This window comes from Phaenicophaeus curvirostris, chromosome 24 (genome assembly GCF_032191515.1).
Source record: "Phaenicophaeus curvirostris isolate KB17595 chromosome 24, BPBGC_Pcur_1.0, whole genome shotgun sequence".
Lineage (NCBI taxonomy): Eukaryota > Metazoa > Chordata > Aves > Cuculiformes > Cuculidae > Phaenicophaeus > Phaenicophaeus curvirostris.
The window spans coordinates 2,491,626-2,505,716 of NC_091415.1; the positions used below are offsets into that span (position 1 = coordinate 2,491,626).

Here is a 14,091-nt window from a genome sequence, read left to right on the forward strand (position 1 = left end):
GCACTCTCTCCATCTGGTGGTTTTAATGTTGGGTGCCTTGGTGCTCCCGCTTGCGTTGAAGTTGGGAGCGGAGGCTGAGCAAGACCTGGGGCGAGCGGCAGGAGAAGAGCGAGTGGTACCCGAGGGGTTGATGGGTCTGGATTGGCAGGTTGGCTTGTGCCAGATGATGAGGGGGGCGTGATTCAGGGGCTGCTCTGCTCAGCACACGGGTGCTCGGGATGCAACCAAGAGCTCCACATCTGGGTGCTTTTCCCCCAGTAAGTGTCAGACACCCAGCTCTCCCAGAGGAAGGAGGTGAGGGCAGGAGGCAGCATTAGGCTCCCTCCTCCTGGGGCTTTATGCTCCAAGAGGAGCTTGAGCCAGCTCTCATTCACCTCACTTAAGGCCCCCGCCCTGAGCAGGCGCTGGTTTGGGGAGAAGGGAGGAAGAGAAGCCTGGATGAGGGATGCTCCTTCCATGCGCTAGTCCTGGTCACGCAAACCTGCTGTTTGCTGGGTTGGGGGAGACCTCTCCTTTGGCTGCGAGGGCATCCAACCAACTGCTTGGCTACTGCAGCCGAAGGGCCCCTGACAAATGCCTGGTGGCTCCTGTCTGGGGAGGCAGAGGGAGGTGGAGATGACGCCGGTGTGACAAAATCGCTCGTCTGGTGGTAGAAGAAAGTGACTCCTTCCCCATTGCTGTGTGGGAGGTGTTCAGGGCTTGCTGCCCCCAGGAATTCTGTGTAATTCATTCGGTTTCACGTTTATAAACACTGAGCTGTTTTCTCAGGCATATCAAGGAGAATTAAAAAGGGGGGAGTTGCGGGGATCCCCCAACCAGGGCTAGCAGGATCTGTCTGCCTCCTGGGTAGCGTGGAGGAACTTTTGTGGTCTTGAGAAAAAGAGAGCAGCCAGTCTATGTGTTTGTTGAACTCAAGCTTTGATCGGCCCCATGCACAGGGCAGGGATGCTGCTCGCAGCCTGTTTTCCCTTTCCACCCTCCCTGAGGCTGTGCTGGCATCAATATTGCCTAACAAATCCCTTCTGGAGAGGATGTTGTCAGGTGGCACTTGGGAATAGGTAGCATCGCTGTGGGAGTCTGGAGAGCAAACACTTGTTGCGGCGAGTTGCACATTTTGTGGAGCCTGGGGAGAGGTGGCACCCGGAGCCACTGGCCACCCAGGGCCACTGGCCACCCAGAGCCACTGGCCACCCAACCCAGGACTCCAGCCCCACCAGCTGCTAACGAGGCAATTTCAAGTGGAAAGCATTTCTGCAGGTGGTGGGAGCGATGTGCAGAGCAGTCGTGGCTGGGGAGATGGGAAGCTAAGTGTGAAGAGCTGTTTCTGTCGGCTCTGGAACTGAAAACGATGCTTTTAATTTTAGACGATTTCTTCAGCTTTAGACCTGTCTGGCAGGTAACCCCCTTGGCAGGCTTTGCTTGTGCAAGTGGCTCCGTGCGCAAGGTGTGACACGGGTCTCTGAAGGAGGCTGCCCAAGTTAAAAGTCTCTGTGCCATCTGGAGAGCTTTTGTACTCTTGGGAACACGTTTATGTTCCCAGGTGAACGTGGTGCAGAGCAGAATGTGCCTCTTTTCTTAAACCTGGAGCGGGGCTGCCCCAACCCTATAAAGCCCAGAACCAAACCTGCAGCTGGGCCAGCCTGAAGCATCCTGAAGGCAGAGCTGGGCTTGGGCAACCACCTGTCCCTGGGCACTGAATGAACTTTACCAGGAAGATTTGCACGTAGCAAGGTCCCGTGTGAAGCTCCCCACATCAGGAGCGGCTGTGGGAGCACACAGCGAGGCACCGAGCTGCCTGGAATGAACTGCTCCATCTCCTCACAGCATGGGACAGCATCAGGCTGCTGGGTGGCAGCCAGGACCGAAGCCACTGGCCACATTCCAGCCTGGTTATCTCTGTACGGTGCTGCTTCCAGGGTCAGAGAGAGTTTTCCAGCAGCCCAGAGCCCAGCCCAGCCCTCCTAACCTCAAGGATAACCCTCCCGCTGACTTCAAAGACCAGGCATGCTTGAGAGGACAAAGAGAAGCATTGTACGTGATAATGCTTAGGGATGTGATTAGATGCACCAGTTGGTTTTTGGGGATCCCAAATGTAATAGCATGTTTGCAGCCGAGCTGTACAGAGAACAGACCGAAGTCAGAGAATCATAGAATAACTAGGTTGGAAGAGACCCACCGGATCATCAAGTCCAACCATTCCCATCAATCACTAAGAGGAAGAAAAGAGCTGCTCAAACTAAAGTAAAAGCACCCACATCAGGATTTGCATCCAGTTTCACTGAACTAGGTGAAATCCCACTTCTGCTTGGAGACATAAAATCACAGGCTCCATCTGAGCTCAGGAGCTGGACTAAACGCTGGGAACCAGAGCGCAAGAGGCTTGCCTGAGCTAAACCAGCACCTTTTGGTACCCTCAGTGTGGTGCAAACCACAGGGCAAGGCTGCTTTGCTCAGGCAGGGCCAGTTCTCGTGGTTCTCCCACCTCCCCAGCGCTTCAGGCAGCTCATCCCATGGGTGCAAGCAGGATTCTCTGCGGAGCGCGATGTTACCAGCAGCAGCCCCGGTTCCAGCACAAGGGAGCACGTCCCTTGTTAATCAGCATTTAATTAAAGGACATGCTGACATTTGGAAATCAGAAACAAGTCTCCTGTGTGGGCTGCCTCTCTCTGCTGCTCGCCTCTTCTCTGAATCACTCCCTGACATTTTGCCAGTTTAGGATGTGTCTCTCTCCCTCCTCCCTTATGAAAATAAATCAAAAAAGAGATGCAAAGCCACCGCTGATCCTAGGGGAGAGGATGCAGGGGACGGAGCTTCATTGGAGTAAATCTCCCATTATTACTGGTGCTACAAAGAGCCTGACTGTGGGGCAGGTTTTTGTCTGGTAGGCGCCACGGGGAGGCTGGGGCTGGGGGTACTCGCTGTGTTGGCATGGGAAAGCTGCTCCTCCCTCTCCAAAATCACACAGAGAGCCGTGAGGGCATCTCAGGTGTGCACACCAGCCCCAGGTGATGCGCCTGAAGGAGTCGGGAGCGTTGTGAGCGCTCTGCGAGGAAATGAAGTCTCCGCAGCAGCAGGTTGGACCATGAGTGGAAGGGACAGGGACAGAGAGATGTTCAGAATCACAGCCCCGTCAGCAGCATCGCTCCTCAAAGCAGGAGCAACAGAACTCAGACAGAGGGCTGGCAAAGCACCCCCTCTCCACTGCAACCACCCTCTCTTTCTCCCACATTTCCACCCTACCCTTCGTGGCTGGACCCCATCATACTTAAACTCGCTGTCTTCACCCCATGCAAGCCCCTCGTGCCTCCTGCGTGCACCTCATGGGTACAAACCCTCTGCCACCCCCTGACCTGAGGTCCCTTGAAGTCCTGGCTCCAAGGGTTAGGCACAATCCCTCTCCCATCCCTCGCCCCTTGCCTTCCACGAGCCGTAGCCCAGCAGCATCCCGCCTGCGCCGAGGTGCCCCCCGCCTCCCGCACCTTCTGCTGCTCTTGAAACGGGGCCAGCGATTCTGTTTATCTGTTAAGCCCATGCCAGAGCTGGTAAAATGCAAACAGCAGTGAAGGATGGGGGAGGAGGAGGGGTAGTGGGGGGGAACCCTCACCGTTCGCTTCCCCTTGGCTGCTCATTTCAACCTTCTTTCAAGCAGAAATTACTCACATTAATCAAGAGTGAGAATGTGTTTGCAGCCCTGCAGATTTGGCAGCGCAGAATCAAATTCCATCAGTAGCAGCAGGAGGACGGGAGCCTGTATCTCTGCTGTGCACAGCCTAATAGAGGCATTGCCAGAGGAAATTGGATCTGAGAGCTCCCCTAAATTAATCTACCCTTTAAAAAAAAATGCCAGGAGATCTACATGACAAATGAGCGTTTGCAACGGAAACTGATGCAAACATCCAGCACATCAGATGAGGAGGGATCTGCCCCTTGGCCAACTTCTGCATGGGAAGAGGTGTACGAGTAACCCCGAGGACGGGTTCCCTGCAGCCAGGGCACGGGACTCTGATGAGTGAATTGAGCCATGAGAGCTGCTGGGACAGGGGAGATGTGTGAAGGGATCGCTGCCACTTGGCTGCTGCAATAAGCCCCTCTCCCCTTCCCAGCAGGGTATGAGACTGGATATGAGGGTGCTGAAACAGTGGTCCAGGTTACCCAGAGAAGCGGTGGCTGCCCCATCCCTGGAGGGGTTCAAGGCCAGGTTGGATGGGGCTTGGAGCCCCTGATCCAGTGGGAGGTGTCCCTGCCCATGGCAGAGGTGGAACAGGCTGGGCTTTAAGGTCCCTTCCACCTCAAACCATTCCATGGTTCCATGAGAGGTGCCAGAGGCTCAGAGCTGCCTGCATCCCGTGCCTGCAGGTGCAGCCGGGGCTGTGCCGTGAGGCAGCAAGAAGCATCTCCAGAGAAGCCCAGTGAGGGCTGGCAGGAATGTGGGGCCATGGGGCAGCACCAGGTGCTGCTGTGTGGGCTCCTACTGCCGTCTCACTGCAGCCGAGGGGCAGGTGGAGGCTCCCGGGGTGCTCGCACGCACCAGGGAGCTGGGGCGCAGGTGCCACAGCTCGCTCTGCTTTAATAGAGCTGCCTCTTCTCCAAGGTGATTGCTACTTTATTGGCTTATTTTTAGCCGTGCAGCCAGGCTGAGAGTAAGATGGATGGGTCTTGTCTTGGGTGAGACTTTTGCTCACAATAGGAGCCTGGGCACAGGGTGGGAGCGGCTGCTTTGAAAGCTGCTTTGAAAAGAGCCAGGGTGCAGCTTCCCAGTGCAGAGCAGGGATCTTGCTGAGCCCCTTCTCCTGCCTAGGGAACGATCCATAGGGTGGGCACAGAACCATAGAATGGCTTGGATTGGAAGGGACCTCAAAGCCCATCCAGTTCCACCCCAACTCCTACTGGATTAAGTTTCTCCAAGCCCCATCCAACCTGGCCTTGAACCCCTCCAGGGATGGAGCAGCCACAATTTTTCTGGCTCTAAGGTCCCTTATGACCCAAATCATTCCATGTTTCTATGAAAACATCATCAAACACAATGTGTAGCGATAACTGGGTGTCTCTGCCCCCCAGTACCACGGGGACGGCTGTGCCAGCACGGGTGTGTGTGGCACAGAGCCCGCTGTGCTGGCATGTCCCGCGCCCGCCGTGCCTGCCTGCTGGCGTGGCAGAAGCTGTGGCCAGCGAGGCCGCAGGGACTATTGATTAGTTTTACAGTGTAACCTGACAGAGCCTATTCTGGTGATGTAATGAAGATGGATGATCCCCCTCCCCTCGCCACGGTGCTTTGGGGAAGGGGAAAATTATTCACCGCATCCTGGAGGGATGCTCTGTGCTCCTCCATGCCTCGCTCCCGCACCTCATCTAATTTCCACCTCTCTTGCTGGTTTTTGATTCTTTCCACCCTGGTGGCTCTCTTTGCCTTCCCTTGTCCCAGCACCCCCCTGTCTCACCCCACCCCACGGATCTGCTGCTCAGGCTGGGAGGTGGCAGGTCCAGACGATCAGGGGTGCAGACCTCACCGCTGGGATGCGTTGGGAGAGAAATTGTTTCAGATTTTGGCTGCCTGCAGTGGAAATCTCTCCGACTGGAGCCAGAGGCATGATCCAACCTTTCTCCACAGCTCACCTCTCTCCTCCTCTGCTTTTGTTCTCAGTCTCTCGTTCTTCAGCCCCTGCCTTTGCCTCCCCCACAAGCACCTGTCTGCATGTACGTCTCCTCCTCGGGGATGCTGCCTTCGACGAAGGAGGGTTGCAAACACATCCCACCTCCATCCACCATGGGGGGAGATGCCTGCAGAGCAGCCCAGCTGGAAAATCCTGTGTGTGAGCAGAAAGACTTATCCCAGGACCCCTTAAATGTCAATTAAGTGCAGTTCTATGAGGCTGATGAACACCTCTCGCAGCCTGATCCGAGCGTTTTGGAAACCACAGGAGGTGCTTTTTCTTCTGCTGACCAGCAGTTGTGAATCCATCTTTACGGTAACACCAGCCTCAAGCATTCGCATGCCAGAAGGCAGTTATATGTGGTCATAAAAATGATTTAAAATTGGTCAGGGAACAAAAAGAAAGCTCATATATTATCAGGTCTTTATTTCTCTTCGAGCTTTTACCCTTTAGGATTCGTGTTTTCAGGGTTTTCTCAGCAAACAACACAGTGGGAAATGCTAAAGCGTTTTTATATAAGAGCTGAGAATCCTCCAGAATCACAGAGCTGAGGGAAGGGGAAAAAAGTACCAACTGCTGTGATGCACGAGATATGATCTCCCGGGCTGCCAGCACCCTCTGCAAAGTAACCATCTCTGACTACATCTTCAGAACTCTAACAAGGGTTCCATCAAGATCCTTGTTCCATCCTAACAAGGATCTTCCATCAGATCCAAACGCCGCCACTTCAAAGACCTGCAGGGATCCTCTGCTCTGACCCGATGCGGGGGTGATGCCCTGTGGCTTCCTTGCTTCCAAGCTGAGCTCCAGCCTAGAAAAACCATGGTCATGGAGATAAGATTTCCAGGGATGCAGAGCCCCAGTGATTCATTGCGGCATCTGCTTTAAAACTTTGAGCCTGTTAAGTCTGGTTTGGAGTGGCATTTCCATCAGTTGTGCCAGGGGAGGTTTAGATTGGATATTATGAATGATTTCTTTATTGCAAGAGTGGTGAAGCCCCAGCAGAGGCTGCCCAGGGCAGTGGTGGAATCTCCATCCCTGGAGAGGCTCAAAAACCATGTAGATGTGGCACTTCAGGACATGGTTTAGTTGGCACTGTGGGGTTGGACTGGATGAGCTTAGAGAGCTTTCCCAACCTTAATGATTCTAGGGTTCTAGGATGCCCTGTGCACCACCCAGCCAGGTTTCCTGAGGTTATAAATCAATTCTTGTAAAACCGAGGGGAAAATCATCCTGTAGCAAACCCACGGGGCTTTTCTAGCCTCATGGATTTCCAGACCCCCTCGGATATTCATGCTAATGAATAGCCTCGTGGACCTCAGCTAAGGGAATGAGCGGAGAGCTGGCTGTGGCATTAGGGAGGGGAGGAAAACACAGTGCCCAGTGATTCTGATGAAGATGCATCTAAAAATAAAGCACCCCAGGCACCCACCTGGCTCTCACTGGATGCAAACATGCTGCGAACACAACTGTGAACATTTTAGTGGTCTGCAGTCCTTCCAGCAACCCTTTTCCAGCCCGTTTTTGGTGTGACTTTTGGGGAAGAGCTTTGGAAGTCCAATGTGGGGCAGACTTGGTGGTGAGGAGCACATCCTCGCATTTCACAACCACTTCTTCTCCTGTTCCCAGCTCATGACTTCAGTCTAACATCTGGCAAAGTTGTGTACCGCAGGCAAAGCGAACATCACTGCTTATGGCAGGCCAGGCTGACAGTTCCTGTGAGATCAACCCCGCGAGCATCATTTCTTGGTGATAGCTCGCTCACAAAGGAAAGAAATGGAAGCAAATCTTACATGACACATTTATTTTTGTCATCTATTTATTAGCTCAGAGCAAAAGTCCTGCTGCACTGCATTGTGGGGATTATGCAAATGAGGGACAGCAAGACAATTAAAAAAAAAAAAGCCCAAGTGAGCACAATGTCAAAGCCGAGCAGATGCTGGGAGACAGCGCAGCCCTCCCTGGCCCGGCGGCACAGCTGGACCTCCTGCTCGGCCAGCCCTGTCCCCAGATCCAACGTGTCACCCAGCCTGGATGCTCCTGCTTCTCCTCCGAGTCGTGCAGACAACCCAGCCGAATGGGTCATTAGGCCCATTTTTTAATGAGCTGCCTGACACATCTCCCAGCACGCTGCCCTCCCATGGGGCTTTGTCTGCTGCCCCTTCCCCGTTGAGGGGAAAGATGTGCGGGATGGACCCTGCTGCATCCTCATCCCACCACAGGCTTTCACAGGATCATAGAATCACCAGGTTGGAAAAGACCCGTCGGATCATCGAGTCCAACCAGAATGGATGGTTGGGTTAATCCCAAGCAGAATTTGGATTTGGGGGGTTGCTGAAGGGAGTACCCGCAGGAAAGAGAGCAGAGATCATCCTTGCAAGGGACCTCCTGGCTCCTCCACACAGGAGAACAGCCCAGCGCTCCGTGTCCCAGAATGATGATAAAGCTCATCGTAGGTCGGGTACTGCCACGGGAGGAGGATCTGGTTCGCTCCATGGGTCTCAAGCCCAGCTAAATCCCCACTGAATCACCCCTTGTTACACTGACAGCTCGGGATTTACAAGAGCTGAAGTGGATGGGTAGCAGTGAGCGGGGAAGGGGGAGGGGGAAAGGTCCCAAATCTGACTCGTCTTTGCTTCTGCAAACCCCAGCGGACTTGGAATGTGTGTTTGGGGATTTAATCCTGTCTGAACCCCTGAGCTTAAGGAAGCTGAAGTCCATGTCAATAGCTGCACAGCTCCTGGCCCGGCAGCTCCTGGAAGTGGAAAAACACCGTTTCCCAAAAGCCTGTGGAAAAGCAGAGGCAGGCTGGTGCTCAGAGCCACGGAAGGATGCAGGGAACAGCCAGGGAAACACGCTTCCATCCTCACTCTGCTAATTACACTCATTAAGGAAGAAATGCTGCCTCTGATTTCGAGCTATACCAGCTATTTTTAATTTCCCTGCCTGCCGAAAGCGCACACCGGAGCACTCGGGTGGGTGATTTTCCGGAGACGGATATTTCTCCTCCCAGGTCAGAGGCTCTTTTGTGTCTGCCTGGCTGGGAGATGGAGCCGAAGACAAAGCCCAAAGGGAGAAAGCAGGGAAGAGTTGAGATGGGGAGAGCCAGCATCCCTGCCCCGCGCTGGGGGGTCGTGGACTGTGGGTACCGGGCATCCGCTGTGGGCTGTGCGGGGAATGGGAAGCTGTCGGGATGCAGCCGTGTGCACGGCTCCGCGACCCAATGGGAAGAGCGCGAGAGACTGGAGATAATTTATGCACTAACCTCAGATTGGGGTTGCGGGCGGCCGTCCCCAGCCAGCGTGGGAGGGAGGCCTCTTCCCATCGCCCCTTCCACCCGCCTCCTCCCACCCTGCAACCACACACAGCCACACAATCCCCTTACAATTAGGAAGACACCTATTCAGCATCGCTCTGGCATCGCTGGGCTTTTGTTCCGGCTCTTCTCTGCTGGCAAAGCTCTTCTTCCCCCTCCGCACGGCTGGGAGCAGCGCTGGGCGGCTTGTTAAGTTGCTTTTCATAATCTCCACCAAAGAATCGCCGTCCCGTTGAAGTCCCGGGATTGAGACAGCAGGAGGAAGAGAAAAAAAAGAAAGGAGGAAACAAAGTAAGACAGCGTTTTTCTCTTTCTTTGTTTGAAGTCTCGCCTGGAGGAGTTGTGTGTGTGTGTGTGTGAGAGAGAGAGCGAGGCAGGGAACAGGAGTGGGTGCGCAGGCTGCACGCTCCGTGTACGATGGGCATTTGCGATGAGCACAGGCAAACCACCCACAGACACCTGCATCCCTCAGCCTCCCTGTGCGTGAATTACCTGTCTGCCTGCCCCCGGGACTTAATTCTACATAGAAGCATCCCAAAGCAATTCAAGTCCTTCACCTCTTTATTGTGTAGGTTAAAAATGGGTTTGGGTATGTGCATGTGGGTATATATGTTTGTATCTGTTCTCACTGTGATGTAGCTAATGCGTGGCTTTAGTTTAGTCTTGTGGGTATATATGTGATTAGCTGGAAAAAAAAACTAAATTCTCTTTGCTTTAGGCAAGAATAATCACCGAATAGTCAAAATTCATCAATATATGACCCTTCTCTGGAGGTGTTCAAGGTTGGATGGGGCTTGGAGCCCCTCATCCAGTGGGAGGTGTCCCTGCTCATGGTTGGAGGGTGGAACTGGATGGGCTTTGAGGTCCCTTCCAAGCCAAATTCTATGATTCTATGTGTGTATATATATTCACATAACTTATGTTGGCACACAATTGCATACAACACATGGTAACGTACTTAGCAGCTAAATTACATGTAAGCTTGTTAACTGTTGGATTCCAGGATGAAGTGTGCAGTTGTACGAGCGCTCCTATATATGAATATACATTCATGGACATAGATGATAAGCTTCCCATCCTAGGTACCACACGTGAAGGGGGGTGTGTGGAGGACTGGGCACCTCTGTGTGTGTAAAAACATTTTGCATTGTTTGTAAAGGGTATAAAATCCCTGCAACAGCCCCTGATTGCAGGCAAAAAGAAACTCTGTCTGGTGCAGAAGTGTATTTTCCTTCTGATGAGTGTGAACCACAGGGGGAAGAGCAGGAGCTTTGTTAGTGCTTGTGCCTTGCTGAATATCACTGAATCCTGTAAGGGAACAGCACGGAGGGCTGGTGTGGTCGGAAGAGCTGGGTGTGCTGGTGGAACTGCATTTGAGCAATCCTGCAAACTTGCAGCTCCGACACCAGTGCTGGTATTTGGCAGAGCAGAGAGGGAGGCTCTCCGGGTTCTCTCCGATGAGGTAATCCCGAAGAAAGATAAGGGAAGTGGTGCATGTGTTAACCTGAACGGTGATGTCAGTGAGGGGAAAGGAAATGAATTACTTGGAGATAGGAATGGTCTTGATTTCAGTGTCATATCATTCCCGCTGTTGTCAGACCTGCTGAAACCAAAGGGACTTGGGTGATGGGGTCCTGAGGGCTGGAAGGGTCTGGGGAGACCACACGGTTCCCAAAGGCTTGTGCAGTGATTTTGTACCGGTGTACAGGGGCTGGGGGTGGGTGTGTGCAAGAGCCAGAGTGCACTCACCTGCCTGGACTCTGAGAGCTCATTAAGAAGGATTTTTCCCTGCTGGAAGCTTCAGTGCCAGTGAAGCTCTCCTATGGAGAGGACTGGAGGTGCCCAGAGTGACCAAAGGGGTGTCTCCTCCTGATTTCTGCATCCCCGGGGAGCGGCGGCAGATCTTCAGCAGCAGGGCTGGGTGGGACCAAGGCTGGGATGGCTCCAGACAGAGAGAACAAACCCAGCTACAGGCTTGGGGAACCTTCACACTGTGCTCGTGGGGCTCCCCGCGGGGTTCTTCTTCCCTCCAGGTGTGGTTGTCCCTTGGCAGGGAGTGGTGGGACCCTGGTACCCAGCAGGGTGAGTGACGGAGGGAAGGTCTCCAAAGTGGAAGAGAGACACTTCCTCCACCAGAATTTTTCCTTAGGTTTATCGGTGTCACATTATGTCACGAGTCCCCGATGACTCGTCAGCAGAACATGACAAATCACTGGCAACAGTGAACAACGGGGCTAACAGCAGACGAAACACAAATATCGCACGTCTGCATCACCTTGGACCTGACACAGAGGGTGCATCCACGATGCTTCCCAAACCTCATCACTCAAGCCACACAAACCTACCTGTAGGTATGGATGTCACCGCTCCCACTCCAGAGGCTAATCCATGTAGGGTCTCTTATTCCAGCCCCATGTTTCCTCCTTGCATGCTGCCTGTTGCAGAGCTGCTGATGCCAGCTTGACTTTAAGATCTTCCTTTCAGGGCCACCAGCTCAGCATGACCACAGCAGAGACCTTGCAAAGCCCGAAGCAAGAGCAATCTTGACCTCTCCATGCCTAGAAACGGTTCACCGAGCCCCAGGGAGGCAGGAAGAGCTTGCAAGCACACAGCCACACAACAGCAGTTCCCATGTGGGTAACCATCAACCCGTCCCATTTCCATCCAAGTCCCTCTAGCTCTGGTTAATCCTCTCTAACCAGCAATGGGGAGCATCAGCGGGGGAACGTGGGGAGGGTCGTCCCAGCCCCACAGCTCTACCAGCATCCCTGCCTTCATCTGGCACCTCTCCTTGCCCCACCGGCCTCATCCGAGCATCCCGAAGGGAATCCCAAGTGGGAAGCACACTAGTGTCCTGGCTTTCAGCTGATGAGGGTTGCACAGGACAACCTGAATAGGAATGTCCAGAAGAATCCTCTATAACATGTGCAGGTTAAGTCGGAAGGGCACTGAGGGGCCAGAGCAGCCGCTGTGCAGGGGAAGGAGCAATATGTGGTGTTTGTAAAGGAGGCTGCAGTTTCTCTTGTTTGTGCCTGTGCAAATGACCCGTGCCAGCCAGGAAAAGGAGTCTTGGTGGATATGGGTGGTTGAACCCTCTCCAAACATGAGGAGAAGCTGTGGTGTGAATTCCAGCTGAGCACCGGCGGCTATGTTGGCTCCTGTCCCAGGAGGGAGCCAGGTCTGTGGCTTTATAGGAGCTGTTTGAGCTGGTGCACGTGATGGTGAAGCCACACGCAAAGAGGGTTTGGGGTCTGCTCTGTGAAGGGAGGGGAACAGCACTTTAGTGGGTCTGTTTCCCCAGCAATGCCTGTTGTCAGTGGATTCTGCCTCCAATTTTTGATGGTGGGAGACAGACTGACCTCTTTTCTTCCCAAGCTGGTGCCCAGGGTGATGTTCCTGAAGTCACCGGAGTCACCTCAGACAGGTTTGAGCTCAGGGAAGAGGCTCCCTGGGGCAGTCAAAGGGGCCACGCTGGTTTAGAGGTGCTGGTTATCCTGCCTCTGCTTTCTCGTTCTGGACAAAGTGCCCCTGTACCACCCATGGGGCTCTTTCCTCTCCAAATCTCTCTGTCCCTTTGTTCCCTCTGCTCTAGCCGCTCCCGATCACTGAACCATCCCCTTCACCCCAGCAATTTCCCTCTCCCTCCATCACCAAGTCCAAGTTACTGAGATCCAAGGGGAGAAGCTCTCATCCTCCTTGCAATTCTCGGAGCAAGGGACCAGCCCCTGCACCGCACGGGATGCTTGGGCTGCAGCCCCCACCTCATCCCCTGCCTTGGAGAGACCTTCCCTCCTCAGCCCTGCACGCTGCTCCGACAAATCCAGACAAATTCCCCTCTGGCTGCTGCAGCGTCTCCTGCCTCGCAGCCCAGACTTAATTACAGCTGGGGCTGCGGGAGCTGAAATATCTGTGACCAGGAATGTGCTAAAAGGCCCAGGAGGATCTTGTTAGCGAGTGACTTACCTGGATTCTCGGGTTGCGTTGGCCCTCTCTTAATAGGCTGCGTGGCAAATTGATGGTGAGTTTGCAGGAACGGATCTGGGTCATTATCTCATCCTCTTCCCTCTCTGCCTCGCTCATCCCTCCACCTGGAAAAAAAACTCAGAGGAAACAGCGATGCTCCTGAGCTGGGGCTGAGCAGAGGCAGGGCGGAGGGGTTTGGGGTTCAGCATGATCATAGAATCATTAAGGATGGAAATGATCTTTAAGATGATCCAATCCAACCGATCGTATGGGCTGTGACTTCGGACACACACAGCCAGACGTCCCCCTCCCAGGGCAGCTCGGCTGAGGTGCAGAGATTCTGCTGAGGACCAGTTTGTGGGTTTGTAGAGCACAGAAGCACCAAGGGGTCAAACCAAAACCAATTTATTCAGATTTTTTTTCAGCAAGCTGGGAGACAAAATCGTCTCAGGTTGGAGAACATTTTGTTTCCCTTGAAGAAAAACATTGCATTATATTTTCGGTCACCTAAAATATATATTTTACGTAAGAATGCAGCAGAGCTGGAAGTGATGTCCTATTCCACATGGAAAAATGGGAAGGGAAGGATGCAACTTCTCTGAGCTAGTTTTGTACCCAAAGCCAATTGGTACACACTAACTGGATTTGCAAAATCTTCCTGCTGGCACAAACTTGCTTGTTCCCGCGAGAACCTTTCTGCTCTCTAAAGCAATCTCAATTTCCCATGGCAAAACCAATCCTCTGGGAGCCTGGTGCCAGGCTGAGCTGGCTCTGCACACCCCATCCCTCTTAGCCCCTCACCAGCCCCTGTTTTCCAACACACATCCGTGAATTAGGGAAAATCAGGTCCTGGTACTTGCTAGAAGGGGAAAATCCATTTCATGAGCCGCCGGGGTATCAGGGAGAGGCTGAACGAGCAACGTCTGCTGTTCTGGAGAGAGGTGGGCTGAGCATCCCTAAGGGCACAAAGCAAAGGGCAAAAGTAGCCAGAAAACGGAAGGATTTCTTTTCTCTCCTTAAAACAACTCACATCAGTTTTACGCAGTATTCTGCACCTTGGTAGAGGTGTGTGATTGCACGTGCACCTGCAAAGTTAGGATTATTTTGACCCTTCCTGAGCCTGAGGATTTTCCGTGGCTGCCAGAGCATCCTGTGGAGGGA

The 14,091-nt window shown here is 53.4% G+C and overlaps 1 protein-coding gene across 2 annotated transcripts in view; it reads left to right on the forward strand.

The window, feature by feature from the left end:
- BLACAT1 (BLACAT1 overlapping LEMD1 locus) overlaps window positions 1-14,091 on the forward strand; it is a 28,454-nt gene that overhangs the window by 297 nt on the left and 14,066 nt on the right. The window contains exon 1 of one of the 2 annotated variants that reach the window (XM_069875890.1): window positions 8,317-9,258. The exons of the other annotated variant lie outside the window; for it this stretch is intronic. The gene's annotated coding sequence lies outside the window, so the exon portion shown is untranslated. Of the gene's footprint in view, window positions 1-8,316; window positions 9,259-14,091 lie in introns of those variants that run through there. 2 annotated transcript variants of the gene reach the window in all.